This window comes from Pteropus alecto, unplaced genomic scaffold (assembly GCF_000325575.1).
Source record: "Pteropus alecto unplaced genomic scaffold, ASM32557v1 scaffold196, whole genome shotgun sequence".
In the NCBI taxonomy this organism is placed as follows: domain Eukaryota; kingdom Metazoa; phylum Chordata; class Mammalia; order Chiroptera; family Pteropodidae; genus Pteropus; species Pteropus alecto.
Genome location: NW_006439717.1, coordinates 2,070,423 through 2,091,592, shown reverse-complemented (window position 1 = coordinate 2,091,592; position 21,170 = coordinate 2,070,423).

Here is a 21,170-nt window from a genome sequence, read left to right as displayed (position 1 = left end):
TTAAGTGTTGAATCTTGAAACTCAGTAGATAGATTAAATAGCTAACTAGACATAATTGAGGAAAAAATTAGTAAACTGAAAGCTAGAAATGAAAAGAAAAATTATCTAGAATATAGACCAGAAAGACAAAGACATGAAAAATGTGAAAAGCTAAGAGACATAAAGGAGTAAGAAATTTTAATTGTGCTTAGTTAGAATTCTAGAATAAAACAGAAAAATAGGGAAGAGGTAATAGTCAAAGAGACAATGGCTAAAATGTTTCCAAAACTGTGGAAAACATGAATCTTTAGCTTCTGGAAGCCCAGTGAATGCCAAAAAGAAATTCACATCTAGGAATATTATAGGAAACTAAACACAAAATAAAAACAGATGATTGTGAAAACAGCTAAGAAGAAAAATTACCTACAAAGGAATGGTGATGATTAAACTTAAGGCTGACTTCTCAACAGCAAAAATGGGGGCCAGAAGAATGAGGGATATAGCAGTATCTTCAAGCTGCTAAAAGAAAATGACTGTGGGCCTAGAATACTATGTCCAGTGCAATTATCTTTCAATAATGTGGGCAAAACAAAGATATTCTCCAATAAAAATTGAGAGACTTTACAATCAACAGATCTTCACTAAAGAAAATCTTCAAAGATTTATTTCAAGCAAATGATCTCAGATTGGCCACCTGACAAGCAGAAATGGTGGATAAAGAGATTGGTGAATACATAGGTAAATACTAACAAATACTAACTGTTTAAAATAGTAATGATAATGTCTAATGTATGTGTGGTGAGGGGAGGTTATAACTAAAAGATAGGATAATAAAAGCATCTAGATTGCGCAGCGGTGATTAAAATGTTCTAAGATCTTTATATTGTTCAGGTGGAAGATATAGAAATTGAGTAATTGCAGATTTCATTAAGGTAAAAATGAATATAAAAATAGCTAAGATAACCATCAAAAATAGATATATAGTATATAATAACTTCAAACAAAGAAAGGTATATTTAAAGAAATATATACAAATATCAAGACAAAGCAATTTATAAGGTGGTAGCAATAAATCAAAATATGTCAAAAACTACAATAAATTGTAATTAAATAAATGTTCCAGTAAAGGACAAAGATAGATTGGATTTTTAAAATTACAGATATATGCTGTTAAGAGTCAATGAGGAAGCTAAAGTAATTCTCAATTTGCATGACTTAATAACACAGCCTCAAAAATATAGAACAAAATGACAAGATCATAAGAAGATGGTAAATCGTAGTGAGAGATTTGAACATACCTCTCTCAGGAATCGATAGGTTAAGGAAACAAAAAATCAGAGAGGATAGAGAAGACAGTTAACAAACTTGACTTAATATTCATTGAGGGAACATTGCACACAACAATTAGAGAATAAAAAATCTTTCAAGCACTACATGGAATGTTTATGGAAACTGGCCACATGGTAGGTCATCAGGCTAGTCTCAACAACTTTAAATAATTGCTTCCAAACCAATTCAATTAAAATAGAAATAATACCAGAGAATGGGCTAGATTATGCTGCGGTTACAACATCAAAACTTGAGTAGCTTGACACAATGACGTTTATTTTTTGCTCAAAGTACAGACTGCCCTCCAGGGTAGCTGTCCAGGGTACCCGCAACACTACATATAGCTGAGTGTCCAGACTGCTTTGATCTGGTGGCACCTGCATCTAATGTGTGTTCCCCCAATCCCTGTGGAAAGGAAAAATCATGGAGATTGCATGCTGCTTTCCTAAGTGCTTCCACGCCCATTTCATTGACCAAAGTAAGTCACGTGGCTGTGATTATCTTCAGGAGTTAGTGAAGTGTGATCTTCCCATAGGTCCAGGGATGAGAAGAATAGAAAATATTGATGAATACTACAGTATCAATAATAAAAAGTTCTGGGAGAAACCTTTACAACTGGAAATTGTAAAGCATACTTCTGAATAATAAATTATTGTGGGAAAGAAAATACTAAGAACTTAGTTAAAACAATATTATGTATCCAAATTTATGGATGTAGCTAAAATAGTACTTAGAGGGATATATATAATTCTAACATTTACTTAGCATTTACTATGTGGCAGGCATTGTTTTATGTGCTCTACAAATTTTACTAATTTAATTCTCATAACAGCCCCTGAGGCAGGTATAAATGTGCAAACTGAAGCACAAAGAAGTAAACTAAAGCCACACAGCTAGCAAGTAGCAGAGCCAGGAATTAGACTCAGATAGTTTAGCTTCAGAGTCCATGTGCTACAGATACAAATGTTTATACTAGAAAAATTTTTAAGTTCAAATTTATGTGCTTAAGCATCTTGTTTAAGAAGTGGTGGGAGGAGGGGGCAAAATAACTCCCAGAAAAGTATAAGAAAATAAAAAGTAAACAGAGTAGAAATTAAATTGAAAAAGACATATGTTAGAGAAAAATTAACAAAGTCAAAAGTTCTTTGAAACAACTAATAATATAGACAAACCTATCACAAGATTAATCAAGACAAAAAGAAAGAAGGTGGAAAGAAACAATATTAACAATTAAATTAAAAGGGAAGTCTAACTAGAGATGCTGTGGAAATTAAATAGTTAAGGAAATATTACAAACATCTTTATACCAATAAATTTGAAGCTTTAGAAGAAATAGATAAATTCCTAGAAAAATACAATTTGCTACAACTGATTATGAAGAAATATAAGGCAGAATAGTGTATTAAAAAAAAAATTGAATTGGCAGTTAAAAACGTTCCCACAAAGAAAACAGCTTAATCACAGGGAAATATCATAGCCTAGGTTCCTCCAGAAAGCAGAGGCCGAGTCAAGGGCATGGGTGTAGATGGTTTATTTTGGAAAGTGAAATGTTTAATTTTGGGAATGGGGAACCAGGAAAAATGAAACAGGGAAGGAGGAACGGCCAATACAATGGTGTCACGACTATGGTCAAATAGGGCTCAATCCTGCTAGGTGGAACATACCTTAGAATTATTTGCCTGAGGGATAGAACAGAAAAGCATTTATCCATCACTTTCCACTGGTCAAGGTAGTATTAATTTTCTTGAACTTCCAGATATTCAAACCCTCAAGTGTTAGGGGTTCTTCAAGGCTCCCCTCACACAGCAGTGGAGAAGACCTAGGACAGGAAGTGAGAGATAGGTGAGGCAGCTGAGGCGAGATGCCCACAAGTTACACCTGTACGAAGCTGTTTGTCACTGTAATTGCTGGAGTCAAAGTGGTGTCAAAAGGATGTGAGGTGGGACACAAGAGATGATGCACTTTGTAAGTTCTTTTTATGATACTAGCGTAACCTTGATACTAAAATCAGACAAGAACAGTATAAGGAAAATTACGAACTAATCTCACCCATTAACATAGGAAAATCTGAGACAAAATATTAGCAAACCAAATCCAGCAATGTGTAATACGCTAATGGAATAAAGGAGAAAGAACCACATGACTGTCTAAGTAAATGAACAAAGAAGTATTCAATAAAATGCAACATAAATTCTTGGCTTAAAAAAATATATTTGCAAACTTGGTATAGATGGGAACTTCCGTAACCTAATAAAACATCGAAAATAGCAAATTTAGCAACGATGCTTTAAAATATTTTTATTAGAATCTAGAACAAGATAAGAATGCCCATTATTACCAGTTCTCTTCAACAATATAAGTGGAAGTACTAGCCAGTTAATGTAAGTCAAGAAATATAAACGAAAGCTATGAGGATTAGAAAGGAAGGAATTAAGCTGTCATTATTTGTAGGTGATGTGATCATCTATGTAGAAAACCCAAAATCATTTACAAATAAATATTAGAATTCATAACAGTTCAGTACAATTGCTATATACAAAAAATCAATTTTATTTCTATATACCACCAATTAGCTGATGGAAAAGTTAAAAGAGTGAAAAGAAGCAATTTGTAATAATAAAAAGAATATAAAATTCCTAGGAATAAAATGTAACAAAAGATGTTTGAGTTCTTCAAGGAGAAAAATATAAAACTCTGTAGAAATATTTAGTGAAGATTAAATAAGTGGAGAAATACACCATGTTCTTGGTTAAGGCAACTCAATATCATGAAGATGTCAATTATTTACAAATTGAATTATGAATTCAATGCAATTCTAATAAAAACCCAACAGAGCATTTCTTGGAAATGGGTAAGCCAGTTCTAACATTTATTTGGAAAATCAAGTGCCAAATGCAGACAAAATACTCCTGGTTAAAAAAGAAGAAGAACAAGATGGGTTACTCACTCTACTCAATATCAAGTCACAGTACAAAACTCTATAAACTAATATCCTGGGATATATGGGTGGAGAAAGACCATTAGACCAATGAATCAGAATTGAAACACAGACCTACACATATATGGAGACCTTTCTGTAACAGAGTGGGTATTACATATTAGTGGGGAAAGGATGGACTATGCAAGAAGCTGGAACAATCAGGTATCCATATGAAAAAAGATTGAGTTGGATCTCTACCTCAAACAGTGCACACAAACCCATTACAAGTTGATTAAAGGTTTAATGGGAAAGTGCGACCCTAGAAAACTCTTAGAAGATAAAATAGGAGACTACTGATAAGACTTTGACATTAAGAAAGAATTTCTTTTATACTTTGGGTTATAACCTGATATCCCATCATTCATTTTGTTGCTCAAATTGTTTCAGTTTTGGCCATAGGGAGCTCTGAAGGCTTCTGTCCTTTTGACATACCCCTGTAATTATGAGGTTTTTGAGCACTTCCTGACTTTCTATCCCTACAAGACTCTACAGGCTCATCTTGTGTATTTCCTCCCTAGACCTAGAATCAGCCATTTCTCCAAGATCCCTCGTTCTTTTTACTGGAGAATGGTATTAGAAATTAAGATGTGGGCATTGTGCATGCCCATTGCTGGAGTATTGTAGACCCTCTCAGCAGACAGAGCTAGGAAATATATGCGTATGTACTATATACATGTACATACACGCATCTGTAATTATTTCTATACCTATCCATATTAAGTATCAGTATCTATATGAAACTAAAAATGAGTTCATATTGTCTTTGACTCTACACGATAACCACATGGTTTGTTCCAGTCTTGTCTCCTTGCTTATCTCTAACCTTTCTCTCCAACAGTGAGAAACTTGGCTTCTCACATTAACATTCCATAAATAAATATCCAGGATAAATATTCATTAGTGGTTAAATAAGTAAACAAGTAGGGGAGAATAGACAACTCTTCCATACAAAAGAATTCCAAATAATTTATAAATAAGGAGGTGGAGCATAACTCCCTATTCATTAAGTGTGGTATGCCCACTAGGATTTCCTTCTAAAGAGTAGAGTATGGAAAGGGGCGAGAAATGTAACTTTACAGTGAGGAAACCTAACAAACACTACCTCACCCAAGTGATAAAGGTTAACTTCATTAGTGATATTAATAGCATATATCCTTGATATGACACAATGAAAATGGCCCTTTACCTCTATTATCCTCTTCCTGAAAACCCATAATGCCTGTCAAAAAAAAAAAAAAATCAGACCAAACCAAATAGAAGGACATTCTATAAAAGACTTGACCAGTACTCCTTTAAATTTATCAAAAACAAGGAAAGTCTGAGAAACTGTAATATTCTAGAGGAGCCTAAGGAAATTTGATGACTAAATATAATGTGGTATCCTGGATAGGATCTTGGAACAGAAAAACTAAAGAAATCTGAATAAAATATGGACTTTAGATAATATTGGTTCATTCATTGTGCCAAATGAACTGCAGCAATGTAAGATGTTAACAATAGGGGAGACTAGGTGTGGAGTGTAGGAGAACAGCCTGTAATACTCCTGCAACTTTTCTATAATTCCAAAAATATTTTAAAATAAAAAGCTTATTGAATGTTTTAAAAGGGAGCCTTCTTGAACAAAAAAAGTGATAAACTAAAAGAAAAAGACTAACGAATTCGACTGTCTTAAAATGGAGAACTTCTACTTACAAAAAGACACCACTAAAAGAGGGAAAAGACAAGCCCAACAGGGGAACAAGATATTTGTCACACAGATAACCAACAAAAGATCAATACCAAGATATATAAAGAACAACTATGAGTCAATACAAACTATCACATAAAAAGAGCAGAAGACTTGTATGGGAGTTTCAGAGTAGGGAAAACACAAATGGTCCATAAACATCTGAGAAAAAGTCCAAATTCATCGGTAACCAGAGAAAAGCACATTAAAACCATAATAAAATACCACTTTATACCTCCCAGATTAAAAAGTCAGTCAACTCAAGTTTTAGCAAAGATGTGAGGCAATCAGAACTCCATCATCCACTGCTGAAGGCAGGGTAAATTGGAACCACCATAGAGAACACCATATCACTACATAGTGAGATTTAATATGCTTAAACCTTACAACCCAACAAATCCACTCCTAGATATGTGCTCTAGAAGAACTCTTGTTCATGTGCATTAAAAAAGAGGTACAAAACATTCACTTAAAAATTATTTATAATAGCCAAAAAAGAAAAAAAAAAAAGAAAAGAAAACGTAGAGAAAAACAAATACCTGTCAATGGTATAATGAACCATGTGGTACAATTGTGGTATGTTAAAAAAAAAACAACAACAACAACTTTTGTTTTTCACTGTACAGCAATGAAAAACAAAGGAACTTCAACAACACATATCCACATGGATGAACCTCAAAAATATACAGACCAAAAGAGGCAAGTGACAGAAAAAATATATACAGAATGGTTTCATTTATCTAATGTCCAAAACATGCAAAATTAGATCATCTAACAGTTAGGGATACATACATGGGGGGCAAAACTATAAAGAGAGAAAAGGGAATGATTAACAAAGTTTAGATAATGGTGAATTATCAGGAGAGGCACCTACAGGAGGCTTCTGATGTACTGCTATTGTTCTCTTAATCTAGGTATATGGGTATTCATTATAATATGTATTAGTATTAGTATTGAACTGTCTGTGTGATCAAAATATGCTCCTTTGAGTATTATGTGCATGCCCATTATTCAATAAAAACTAACTAGCTCAACGACAGATGTGCTGATGAGCAAGCTCTGCAGACATACTGCAATGGTAGGAGTGAGCTGGGACCATTCAATAGGTAGTAGGATCCCTTTCCCATCTCTCCTCACTAAGGCCAACTCCATTATCCAGTTCACCCAGTTTCTCATTTTAAATTTGTATTTTAAAGTCTTTTCATTTTCCATCTGGTCATTTCAGGTAATTGTCAGCGTGACCTTAACAGGTGCGGTCTGAACTTCCCTGTCATTCTCGAGGTTGCACAAGCACATCTGCTCTCCGCCATTCCCACTGGGGCTGCACCTGTTAACGTCTGGACCTCTCTCCTTGTTCCCCAGCCTCAGGCTCTACTTTCCAAATCTGCCCTGTTACCCAAGGCTGAAGGTTTCCATGTTTCGTGTGAACTTCTGATCACCTTCTTTTGTAGGGATCTTGCCCACTCACAGTATCCCAGTCCCCTTCTTATTCTGCTGTTTGTGTACTTTTCCTCCCAAAACAAGAAAAAAAAAATGAGTCTAGAGGTCTGTGTCCTGACCTAGGATAAAGATTCCTTTTCCTCATCTTATCTTCAAATTTAGCAGGTTAGTAATCAATGTTCAGCCTCCACATTTTGGCAGTATAGAGTATGATTAGTGTTATGGTTCTAGACTCAAACTGATCTAAGTTTGAATCTCGGGCCTTCCATTTATTTAATAACTGCATGACCTTGAACTAGTTATATAACCCTCGAATCCTCAGCTTCTTCGTTTATATAATAGGGATTTTTTCCTACTTCACAGAGATGTCGAGAACATTAAATTAAATTATGCACACAAAAACACTTAGCAAGTTGTCTAAAATGTAGCAAGCACTTGATAAATGCCAGATATTATTCCTTTGTTTTTCTCTTAATATTATCGATTTGCTCTGGAAGCTGAGTTCTTCCTCGTGGTGAAACCATTTCTTGTTAACTTTCTGAGGCTCCGAATAGTCTTTTCCCCAAATTTCTTACCCTCCCACTGTCACTTCCACTGTCTTGGCATCAAAATGAAATTCCAGGAAGTTAACTTAAAATCTCCCCAGGCAGATGGGGAGTTTGTCCAGGTCCAAACAGGTTCTTGAGCGGCCAGAACATTCTATACTATTTCTCAGTAATTTCTCGCAGTGCCACATTCTTCTGCTAGTCTTGATGTTCTTCCTGGTTTCTGAATTCAGTTCCCTTTACTGGGTTCATGCCCATTTGCTTATTCATTCCTCAGGGGGGATAAGGAATAACTGGCCCTTATCTTTAACTCTATGATAATAGTTGAAAACCGCCCATCCCCTCTGCTCTTCTCTTTTCCACACAGAAGAATCTTAATTGGTTTGTCCCTCCCTCCTCTCTTTCTGTTGTTCGATCATACTAATTTCAAAACTTTTGGGGGTATAATTTAAAAACTCATCATTCAAGAAGCATTGGCATTAAAATATTTAAAACTTACAAAACCAATAATTTACATAAATAAACTTTTAGGAACTTTTAAAATAACCTTTGACAACCAGGGCATGTTTAATCATTAAAACAAAAACCCTTTAAAAGAGGAAAGAAAAGAAAATACTCCCCCATTTGCCGGCTGAGATCTGCAACTGTACGTTAGAGCTTTATTCTGTTAGCTAAACCCCTGCTATAACATAAATTCTTCTAAAAGGATGAAAACAATCTGAGAGAGGGATAATGGTTTAGCTGGGTTTTGCAACCTATGATCCACAGCATACTTGTTCTATGGGATGTTAATAGATATTTTTATGCTGAGGAAAGAAGTTCTCTGATCAAATAAGGTTGGGGAATGCTAGATAAAGTAAATACTTTGTTGAGGACAACATGGTCCCGAATAACCTGGCCCGCCTTCCTATCCCTCAGTTCTCACCTTGTTCTAATCCAGGTGCACCTGCCTTCCATTTTTCAAACCCCAAACAAGCAAAAGCTCGCTACAGCCTGAGCACCCTCACATTTGCTAGTCCTTCTGCTGAGAATGCTCCTCTCACATCTTCACATAGCTGGCTTCTTTTGGTCATGTAGATCTCGGTTTAAATGTCATGTCCCCAGAGAGGGTCTTCCCAGACTATGTCATTTAAAATAGATACCCCTCTCTATCACTTCCACATTACTCTTCATAACAATCTTTAACAGGTTGACTTGTGTATGACCTGCTCCCCCAATTAAAATGAAAAACCATATCTATCCTATTCATTGCCATAGCTCTGGTGCCTAGAATAACACCTGGCACACTGTAGAAACTCATGCCTGTCATGAATGAATGAATGAATGAATGAGTGAATGAATGAATGAATCAACCAATCAACCTTAAATAGATTTCTTCATTTTCAAGACTTTGCTTTAGATTTTATAAATGACTATATCTAAATAAATTTTAGATTGTCTGTAAGCTAATTTACAGGATTGGAGAGTCAAGATAATTCATGAAGCTATAGACTGAAGGTGTATAGATAATGGGAATGGGGATGGAAAGACCCCAGAAGTGGTGGATGGAATCCTTTGCCCAAGGTTGACCCCAACATCTAAATCATTAGATCTCTCTTAAGATAATAAGTCTTTGAATAAAGGTTTTGCTCAGCTCAGTTGTACCTAGGATTGGGCTCACTTGCTTCTGCTGAAGCTTCATTTATAAATTGAAAGATCGCCATCCTCAGTAAAAACAGAGTTACACACACACACACACACACACACACACACACACACACACACACACATAATATACACAACTTCAATAAATGCTCCAAATTACATCCTGACAGGTAAATTAGAAGGTAACTAGCAAGAATGTTATTTTGTAACTAGCAAGAACTCCTGAGCCTCTCCAGCATTCGAATGTCTCAGTAATTGTCTTCTTGCTGGATTCTCAGGGCAGACTGAGAAAATGCCACTTTCTATCTTCTGGAGAGAAAATAATGAAATGTCCTTGAAAATGTCTTTCTGAACTTCTCGACTGCTATCATCTGGGTAGCAGACAAATGAACTGGGAAATGAGAAGGGCACGGTGGTTGGAAGGGAGAAAGTTTATACCTGGAGGAATTAAAATAACATCTCATCTTCATCTTGGATGAATTGTAAACAAGCTCAATACTTTAATTTGCTTGAAAATGATTTTTGCTTAACACTTCTAAATTGGCTTAATAGTTCAGAGGAGAGAAATTGATCTTTATAGAAATCAGGCCCCATTTAAATTGTGTACTAGCTGGAGAAGTATTACAATTAAGCTTTAAATGCAGGTAGAATAAAAATTGTTTTCTGGAAGGAGTTATAAAAAAAACCTCAACAGTGACAGACTTTGGAAAGAGGAACTCAGGGTGGGTGAGAGATGTCCAATATTTTTGTCCAATATTTCTGTTCAGCTTGGGGCTTTAACATATATATGTATTTCATTTATTATTACTATTATTATTATTATTATTATTAATTATTATTATTAGCATCAATGCATCAAAAAGCTACATTCTCTTAACTGAGTCACCTCTCTCCATGTTGGTACCTGGATCTGGAGTAGGAAGAAGAGGAAATTGGAAACATGCAGAAAGAATCAGTAAGGACTAACTTGGAACTCCTACAGGAGGAACTGAGGCCTGGCTAAGTCATTGGGTTTGGCGCTATCTGCTTTATCTGAGGTATGTGACAAGCTATGCCTTATTACTAAAGAAAGAGAAGGACTGATTAATGGCATCATTCCCCCACTTCTCAATTGGTGGAATACAAGCAAGAAGCCTGATAACCTACCATTGAAATGTATGATTCTCCAAATAGAAAAAGCCTAGATTTTTCTCATTCCCTGTTAAACCTTCATGCTAAACTCAGGGACCTTGCCAGATTCATATCTGCCTGAAACTGGAAAAAGTCCCAAACCTCCGAGGCTTTGTCCTTTGTGACCTGTCCTCTTGGTCCCTTCCCTGTGAGAGAAAGAGTGACCACTGGGCTTACACAATTGGGGACAAATTTCTTGGATAAATAAACTAAGCACTTTGGTAGGAAACAAGGGTACAAAATGTCAGTTCCTGCCTCCTGGAGATAGTAAACGAGGGCTGAGTCTGAAACTTTTCCAAATCAAGTTTGAAGAAGGAGGAGGAGGAGGAGGAAACTTTTTGTCTAATATTGATGAATAAGGAGGAGGAGGAGGAGACTTTTTTAAAGAAATTAAGTGGTCCTCGTAGCCTCGATATCTTTACAGAAATGTAGTCCCTCAAACCAGGTTGCCTTTTAGACGCTCGTCATTATGTCCTTATACCCTCTATCTCTCCCTTGCCCCCCATGCTTTCTTCCTCCCTTCTTGTCTTTCAACAAATGTTTACTGACCATATACTAAGTAGCAGGCATTGGTGCAATAGAAGATATGAAAACAAGCAAAACATGGTTCCTATTCTCCAACTGCCCAACAATACAGTGTGATAGGAGGCGAAAGGGAGTGTCGGTGAAGCGCGAGGGGAGCAGTTAATTCAAGTGAGGAGACCAGGAAGGCTTTACAGGGGTGGTGACATTTGAACTAAGGAGAGAAGTTGCGGTGAGCAGAATTCTAAGATGGACCCATGACCTTCACCCCCTGGTGTAACTCTTGTGATTGTGTGGAAAAAGGGAGCTAATCCATGTGGGCCTAGTCTAATCACACAAACACTTTAAAAGCAGAGGCTTTAATCTAGCTGGTAGCAGAAGAAAAAGTCAGGGAAAAGGACTAGATATGCCATTGATGCTTTGCTTTGAGAAGGAATACGGGTAGATTTAAGTATTTTAAGAGAGACTCCCCAGATGACAGCCAGCAAGGAAATGAGGACCTCAGTCCTACAGGCACAAGGAAATAAATTCTGCCAATAGCCCGAGTGAGCCTGGAAGCAGATTCTTCCCAGAGCCTCCAGATAAGAGCCACCCTGGCTGACATCATGATTTTGGTCCTGTGAGGCTCTAACCAGAGAACCCAGGAGAGTCCACCTGAACTTCTGACCTACAGAACAGCGAGATCATAAGTGGGTGTTGTTTTAAATCATTATGTTGTTTTTAAACTCATTATGTACTTATTACACGATAATAGAAAAGTAATACGGAGTGGTTTTTCTATTCAGAGGAGAAAGCATGAGCGCGATGATGTTAGAGTGCTCAGAGACTTTAGGGAAGAGCTCATATCTGTGAAACTTGGGGTGCATGAGTGTGAGGGAGTGGCATGGAAAATCTACAAAGCTGAGTTTGAGGCAGACTGGGAAAGTCATTGAGTTTCATGCACATCAAGGAATTTGAGCTTTATCCTGAGCACTACGTTCTACCTCTCATTGCTCCTTACCAGCTACATTGTCTCCTGCCCAGCAAGGAAATACCTTATTTGATGAGTGTCTGGGATGTCTACACTGTTTTTTATGCTTCTGTTTTTCTTTTCTGTTTAATAGCCACCTGCATCATTCTTGCTCTTCACTCTTGGCATCCTTCCCTTCATGTAGGTGGATGACCAGAAGTCCTCCCTGATGATAGTGGGAAGAAGGCATAGCTGTGTGGTCATCACCTTGACAATACCTTGCCCAAGTTTAGCAATGTCCACCACAAGGCCCTTCTAAAGGGACTGGCTGATGGTGAGAGGGAGCAGAATCAATTTCTCCAAGTTGATTCAGAAGAAACAGAGTAGACCAGGGCTGCAGTGTCTCATTTAGGCAGTAATGGAAGAAATACGGGCAAAGAAGTGCTGTCTATTTGGAAAATGAAGGAGGTGAGATGTTTCAGACGGGCCCTAACAGGAAATAAAATTTACCCCCAAGGGCTCAAATGAAGAGAATTTGAAGAAGGGTCAATCGACAGATGTGTGGGCAAGGTTAAGGGAACAAAAATAGAGTGTAGGAATGGGAGGAAATCTTCACCTCCTTGGCCTCAGTGGTCCAAGGGATAAGGGAAGAAATAGTAACCAGAGCCCAATGAGAGCTGGGCCTGTGGAGAATGGATCACTTGGCAGGAACTGTAGTCACAGAAGCATGGACCTGCTGCCACAGAATTACTCTGAAGCAAGGAGAAGCTGGGATAAATACCCAACTTCTTTCTCCTCCCATACTCTGATCCCCTGAAAGTGCTTCCTCTGATTGGACTCAGTCAGAGGCCAGTTGGCAAGGGGCCAGGGAGATGCAGTCCAGATGGGTCAGCCTCTGAGAATGGAGGAGAGAATGGATCTCTAGGTGAGGTACAAGTGAGGAAGAGAGAATGATCAGTATATAAAGGAACCAAGAGGCGCATTGGCCTTGCCACGATATTGACTTTGCCAGGACCTGGGCTGTATATGGGCTCAACTGTGACGACTCTTACCCCGGGACCCTCACTAGGACTGGTAGGGCTCAGAGGAGGGACAATGTGAAATGGGGAAGATCCCATGACAGCAAAGCTCACCTCTTGGCCTTCCAGTTCAGAAACCACTACGAGTGCAATCACCTCCCATAAAATGAGAGAGTTTGGGGGGAAAACAGAGGGGTATCATATGTCATTGTGGGAGCATCTAGCCCAAGGACAACAGGGGCTTCCCAGAGATTGCAGCCTGAACTATTTAGGGTCTACATACTCAGAGTGGTGGGAAACCATGCTTAGAGCTGTGGGCTGGACTGACCATTTCTGCCAGAGCTGTAAGGGACAGAGGCAGCAAAGAGATTGCACAGGGGAAGGATGTGGTCAAGTCCTTCTTTAAGAGCACAGCTTGTTATCTTTGGGGTCAAGAAAATTATAGGGAATTGATAAGTTTACTAGAACAGCAAGAATTACATTGTTTTTTGGGTTGTTTTTTTTTTTTTTTCAGCTTTAAATAAGGACATTCTTTTCCCAAAATATCTTCCTTAGGCTTAGAATGATCCTAGGAAAGTTTCTGACCAACCAGAGACTTAAAAATTAAGTCTGGTGAAGAGCAACAGAGAGTAGTATTAGGACAGACAGAACCCTTGAGTGACTCAAATCCCACAACACTCATCACCAGGTTTCCTTGCCCAGTTTGGACAACCCACTGGTCCTTCTCAATGTCTGGCTCAGAAAGGTTAAGTATTATCTCTCACCTCTGGCCTAACCCCACAGCTGGCCCAGCCCATGAGCTGGTCAGGTCAGCAATTGTGAGCCACAAGGCAAACTGGAGCCCCAGAAGAAGGGCAAGGGAAGAAGTTAGGCCAAGAGAAAACTTGCCCTTTGGCTGAGTGCAGTCTCCTTGCCCTCAGATGATTCTGTGTGGCCTGGCCCACAGGCTCTGGGTCTGGACACTGGGCCCTCTCCCTCAACCTCAAGTAACTGGTCAGGGCACTTCTTCCCAAAAACACAGCCTGCTTTCTTCACTCCATGGCCCAAATTCCCTCTCAAGCCCAGAAAAAGCCTCCACAGCAGAGGTCTTGCTCCAAACTTACACAATCATACCCCCTTTCCTGGGATCCACAGACACAGGGAGACCAAGCCAAGATGAGGCTGGGAGGCCTAGGTCAGCATGATCAGTGGGGAGGGTAGAAGCTGAGCCCAAGACATGCTGCCCTGTGGTATCTGCAGCTTGCCTGAGACCACAGGCGAGACGCACACAGAGACGTCACAGCCCCTGCTGTCCAGGCTCCCCAGGGACTCCTGCAGCCCACGAACTTGGCATGAAGCTCTCAGCCAGACTTTGTACATGAAATGCAGACTAGAAAGATGAGTGGGGTGAGGGGCTGGCGGTGGATGACAGCCATCATTATTAGATCCTCCCTGGTTTGATGTCCAAAGACAAACTAAGGGCCAGATGGGATTTGCAGTTTATTAGCTTCATTATAAGCAAGAGAAACCCACTGTAAGCAAGCGACCCAAAGTTGGGGATCTCTGGGTACCATCAGTACCTATCCTCACCCTAACCCCCAACTCCAGTCCAGGCCCCAAGGTTCCCTGGAGCAGATTCTTCCTTTCAGAGATACCAGGTCCGAGAGCGTTCTCCCATCAATAAGCCAGCTTTCAATTTCCTAAACTCACTTTGTTAGGTTCAGCACCCAGCCTTTACTCCTCACTCCTGCCCCTCCACACACACCCTAGCACAATTATACACCTCACCTGCCATGGCAGTAATCAGTAATCAGGCCAATTACTCTAACTGCTGGGTTCCAGAGAGAAAGGGACCCACCCACACACTTGCTGCTGAGATACTTTTTTCCAGAGCTCTGAGTGGGGTTGACAGCTGGGTGTTCTCCAGGAACTCGGCATACCCACTGCTCCCAATGACTTCTCTCCCCACAGCCACTGGAGGAGAAAGGACTTGAGGCAAGTCAAGGTGAGAGAGCACTTTCCCATCCCCAAAATACTACAGACAAATCTCGAGTCTGTCTCAGCCAAGCAAGTGGATGACACGAGAGTGATGTCTGCACAGAGTCAATCAAAAAATCTAAGTTTGTGCTGGGCTGCCTGGAGAAAACCTGAGATCCAGGTTGATCAAGGGATCCTAAAATTAAGACACATAATACCCATGCTGTGGGCTGCTGCCCTGTGCCCAGGACTGAGAACGCTATCGTTATCTAGCTCCATCCAGGTCAGTCCTGACCAGCTGATATTAGGTGGCTTGGTTATATCTGGATATGCTTGAGACAAACTCAAGTAAAGGAGGAAGTTACCAAGTGAGAATATGACCCCATTCCTGTTGTAGATGAGAGGGCCAAAGAGCTCACTGGGGATCAGCACATTTGGAAGCTTTAATCTCTTAGCTTAAGCAGCAGTGAGTGTTGTACAGATGTGCACACACATGGTTACTGCCTTTCATCCCATCCTTGAGTACTGAAAACTACGATGATTGGACAGAGGACATTGGTTAGGAATTGTTACAATGTATCATTTGGGTCACTGATTTGTGTGAAATCTATTTTGAATGGAGTTGTTGGGTTCTTAAGCATAGGTTATTGTTTCTGAGAAGCCTCTTGTTACTACGAAAACCTTGCCCCTTCGATTGTTTCCCACCAATAGGAAGGCTTTCAAGCAATGAAAGCCATACTCTGCCCCCACCCCCAGTAGGGTCTCTGATGAGCTGGTCTTCAGATCCTGCCAGTTCGGTGAAGGTTGGATGGTGGCGATGGCCCTTTGTCACTCCCACTCCTAGGCTCTGTCACCCCTGTCTCCCTGGGTCCCTGTACCTCACCTGGCACCTGATTAGGCCCTAAGAGAGCCCTCTCTTGCTGGGCCAGAAAATAGTATGGCATTGTGAAAAGGTTAGGTGCTCGTTTGCTCACCAGGTCTCTTGGGGCCTCCCTTGCCTTGCACACACTGCATGCCTGCAGACTCCTGATGGGCTCGTGCATGCGAGGGCCTCATGCAGCACATCGGGGTCCTTGCCTTCTACTTCGCAGAGCTTTCCCTAGACCACAGACACTCACACAGCCTCCACAGTTTCTAGCCCCTAAGCCACTAGAATGAGACTTTCAGAAGCGATACCTCCTCTCCACTCAAGCTCGGCCTAGCCTTTTGAGGTCTGTCACCAGGTTGGATGGGGAGAGAGCCTGGATACTCCAATCCCAACCCTGTGTGGGCAGGAAACATGGGATTCACAACTGAGTAAATACGGGTGCTTCTTAAATTCGCCAACACCATTTGGTCACCAGATCAACAACTCTACCTACATTTTCGCTTTGCCCACTCTTGCCCACAAACAAAACTATCTGCTTTGCCAACTCCAAAAAACCCACAGACATTCCTATCAGTGGGATTCATCAGAGCAAAATCCTCCCTAGCCAGTTTATACTGAATCCAGCAAAGAAATCTCCGTGTGTGGATGTGTGTGTGTGTGTGTGTGTGTACGTACATGCCTATGTGTGCAAGGAGGGAGGACTGCAGAGGGAACTATAAGAAACCACCGTGAGAGGAAGCAGAGGACAGAGGGAAATGTAGGTAGACAAAGCCTGGGAGAGCAGAGGGTTTGACTCAGACTTGCAGGGCTCACTGTGCTGAACCAAGTCAACCAACTTATACATCCCACCTGCATACGGAAGGAAATGGACACCCCAAGCAAATATCCTCCTGTGGATTGTGTGAGTCAAGCAGCGGGGAACAGAACTACACAAAATAGATCTGGGGCTAAAAGATGCAGGGGCCTGTGAAGATGACTGCACCTTAAATGGAAGATAAAGATAAAATAAATGCAGGATAAGGTAACTTCCAGGGCCAGGACTCAGGAGAATTGTGAGAGAATGATCCATGTTTATTTTCCTGGGAATGGCAATGTAATTCTCAGTTCTTCTGGGTCCCCCCTGCCTAAAATCCAGGGATACTGAGAAAGTAAACATGTATCATGATGATGAATGTGATGACTCTGCTAAAGGACAGAGAGGCTCTCAGACTGGATTTTTAAAAGTTGGTCTATATTTTGTCATAATTCATAATGACAAAATGTTGAAAGTAAAAGAATATAAAAAGAAAGTTGGTGTAGCGATATTAATATCACACCAAACTTTCAAGCAAAAAAAAAGAAAAAGTATTACAGAAATTAAGAGGATCATTACTTAACAATATTATTCCAGAAAGATATACTAATAACTAAATCTATATTCAGCAATAAAATTTTGAAATACAAGAAAGAAAAAATGACAAAATTACAAGGAGAAATGAAGAAATCCATAATTAGAGTGAGAAATTTCCTTATCTTTTTCAAAACTCAAAGCTTAAGGAGTCAAAATTGAATGAGAATGTAAGTCATTTTAATAGAACTTATTATTACATCTTGATCTGAAGGACATATATAAAAGCTTGCACCCCAAACTAGAGAATACATATTCTTTTCAAGAACATGTGACACAACATTTACGAAAGTAGACCATAAAGCAAGTCTCGAAAAAGACCAAAAAAAATTTTTATATGTTCTGTGACCACAATGAAGTATAATAAAAATTCAATTTCAAAAAGATAAATAAATTTTTTATTTAGCAAACTTCAAGTGCTAATTTGTAGGTTAAAGAAAAAACATTATAGTTATGAAAGTTATAAGCGAATAATAATGAAATCAATACATATCAAAATTTGTGGATGCAATGAAAGCAGTCTTTATTAGAAAATGTATAATTTAAAATATATTGATTAGAAAATAAGATTGAATGTTAATGAGCTATATACTCAATTTAAAAAATCAAGAGGACATTCAAAGAGAGTAAAAATAAAAATAAAAGCAAAAATTGATGAATCAGAAACAAACTCGAAAGCTGGTTTCTGGAAGATTACTAAACCAGACAAACTTAAAAAGAAAAATAAAATACAAAGATTCATCTAGGAAGAAAAAAGAAAGGAAGGAAGGAAGAAGAGAGGGAGGGAGGAAAGAAAATAGGGAGAGAGGGAGGGAGGAAGGAAGGAAGGAAGGAAAGTAGGAAGGGAGGGAGGGAGGAAGGGAGGGAGGCAGAAACAGCCTTAATGGCAACTAGAGGTTGTGCAGATATGATAAAAGCCTGAGAGAATATCATGTCCTCAGAGGAGAGAGATCTCCCTCCTGCTTTCCAGCTGTCTTATTTATCTTTGTATCTCCAAAGGCTGGCAGCCTGGTACATAATAGATATTCAGTGGATCTGTTGTATAAAATCAAATCCCCTTCCTGAGCAGGCAATCTCTGGCCCCAATATCAGAGCAAACAGTCTGAGGACAGAGTTCTCAACAGAGTATCATCCATCACTATTTGTTCCTAACGTCAAATAAAGCACCGAAGTTTAGATATACTATACTTTAAAAAATAATAACTAGAGCAAATCGAGGTTATCTTTATAATAATATTCTTCTTTCTTACTTGGATGAGATTGGCCTGAACAAGAGAGAAAAGGGTAGATCCATAGCTGGGCCAAGGGCTGAGGTGGGCGTGGTATTCATTGCCCGGGGCCCTCAGAAGAGACTGAGTCCTACAGGGAACACCCATTGCTGAGGCTGTTGAGGCGGTAAGCAGGTTGAGAACCCCTGGTTTATAGTGACAGCTGTGACCAAACTTCTACATGGCCTGCCAGATTTTCACAGCAGTCTATGAAATAAAAAGAGTTGGCCTCAGCTTCCACAAACACCCAAGTGGGACAGGAGCAAGATCAGGAACACAACAAGGTTGGGATGTTTCTGGCTGGAAATGGAAAATGGCAAGGCATACAGATGCAGGACACTGAAGTTTAGGATTTCAGAGGTAGTAGAGAGGCTTCCTAACCATATCCCCAAATGCTGCCCCTTCCAGGCACTGCAGCCTAAAACATTCCTTTGTGGTTCCAACCCCCATCTTGGCTTTGTCCTCTAAGGAGAGGTCACCCCTAAGCCTTATCAGTCATTGCCGACTCTGTGAATTCGAGTATCAGGAGTCTTCCTGGTGTGAGGTTTGATGGGAGCAGGTCGGGTGGAGTGAGCTGAGGGCAGAAGGGCATAAGGGCATAAGGGCATGAGGGCATGAGGGCATGAGGGCATGAGGGCATGAGGGCGTGAGGGTGTGAGGGCGTGAGGGCATTGGCTGCCTGAGGGGAACATGGGGAGAAAAAACTGCCGAGTGCAGAGTTCCTCCCAGGCCTGGTTGTGTGATGAGCTAAAAGGAGAGCCCACAAGCTGGGAGGGGGAGGACCGAGTCCCAGATGCCCCACCATAGCTGGAAGCCATGTGACCTTCCTAGGTCACGGCTAGCAGCACAAGCAGACCTGTAATCAGAGGGTGGAGGAAGACACACAGGGCATCTGGCTCTGCAAATAATAGCTTCTAGGAAACAGCGTCACGTGCGTGCGCTGTGGACCAGATGTGAGGATGCGCACCACTATCGCTCCATCAGTCCATCTGCCATGTCAGCAGCTCCCAGGAGTCTTTGAGGGTGGAGCTGGGCAGCCCCAAAACAACAACAACAAACATTTGTTAGGCACTTCATGATATAGAGAGGGCTTTCAAATGTATTATCTTATAGCCTCACAACATCCTCTGGGAGTGTGTGTTTTTGACAATTTTTACTTTGCAAAAGAGGAAACTGAAGTTCCGCAAAGTTAAGAAAGGATGGACAGACCTGGGACTTCTCCAGGCCCAGTGTGTTTTATGCTTTTGCTTCTCAAAGTGTGGTCCTCGGACCAGCAGCGTCAGCCAACCTGGAAGCTTGTTAGAAATAAGGAATCTCAAACGGAGACGTAGTGAATCAGAATCTGCATTTTACTAAGATTCCCAGGTGATTCACATTTAATATGCATATTAAAATTTGAGAAGCACCACTTTCACCATATCGGACCACTCTTTATAACACCTGATGATCTACTTGAGTTACACACTCTTGGGGGTGGTGTCAGTATTTTAAAGCTGAAAGGGACTTCTTAAAATCACCTCCATCTACTCCATCATGGTGCAAATGATGACACTGAAAATTTTTCAAAGCAAGTCTCTAGCAGAATTGAGGTGAAAACCCAAATCTCCTCTCTTTTGACTGGAAAGCCTTCATTATATCTACCCCCTTCCTAATTCTTTATTTTTTTTAGTTTCATACTTGCTTCGGTGTTCTATTTTAAAAGCAGGCTTTCTTCACCAGGTATGTACAATTGAGGCTAACAGTAAACTTCACTGCATTTTCTGAGCACACATTAATAGGGAATAAAAATAATAACAAGAATAGAAGCAATCGTGGCCTTCTCTTTGTTTAGTATGCCCTACTTTTTCAGTGTTTTATACTTATGGTTCAGTCACATGAGAGGCAGCTATAGAAAATCAGCCTGGTATGAAAGATTGGTTCTGGATAATCTGGGACAATCATCGAGTTGGCTATAAATACATATTAGGTATGATAACATGTGGAGAGATAGACTTAATAATAATATGTGGAGAAATATCTATGTATCTACAAGGATGTGGGCTACCTTAAAACTGCGTCTGCCCAGCATAAGTGCAGGACTTTGGCAATTTTCTGGTTAATTTGCTAAGTCTAGATGGCCAAACCAGATAATTCAGGCCAGCAGTAGATTTTTTTAACCTAAATATTCTGGTTTGGCTGTCTTCATTTATAAAGTTAACCAGATACTTGCCAAATTACTGCCTTGTTCAGATTCTATCAAGGAGAAAAAAATGCTCATGTGAGTGTGAACATACACGTGTCTTAATATGTGCATTTCCATATAATTCAGCGTGGGTCATTTTGTTCTTTGAAATGAGATAATATTAACTCAAACATTCACCCCACACATGGTGGGAAATCCAGGGTCCC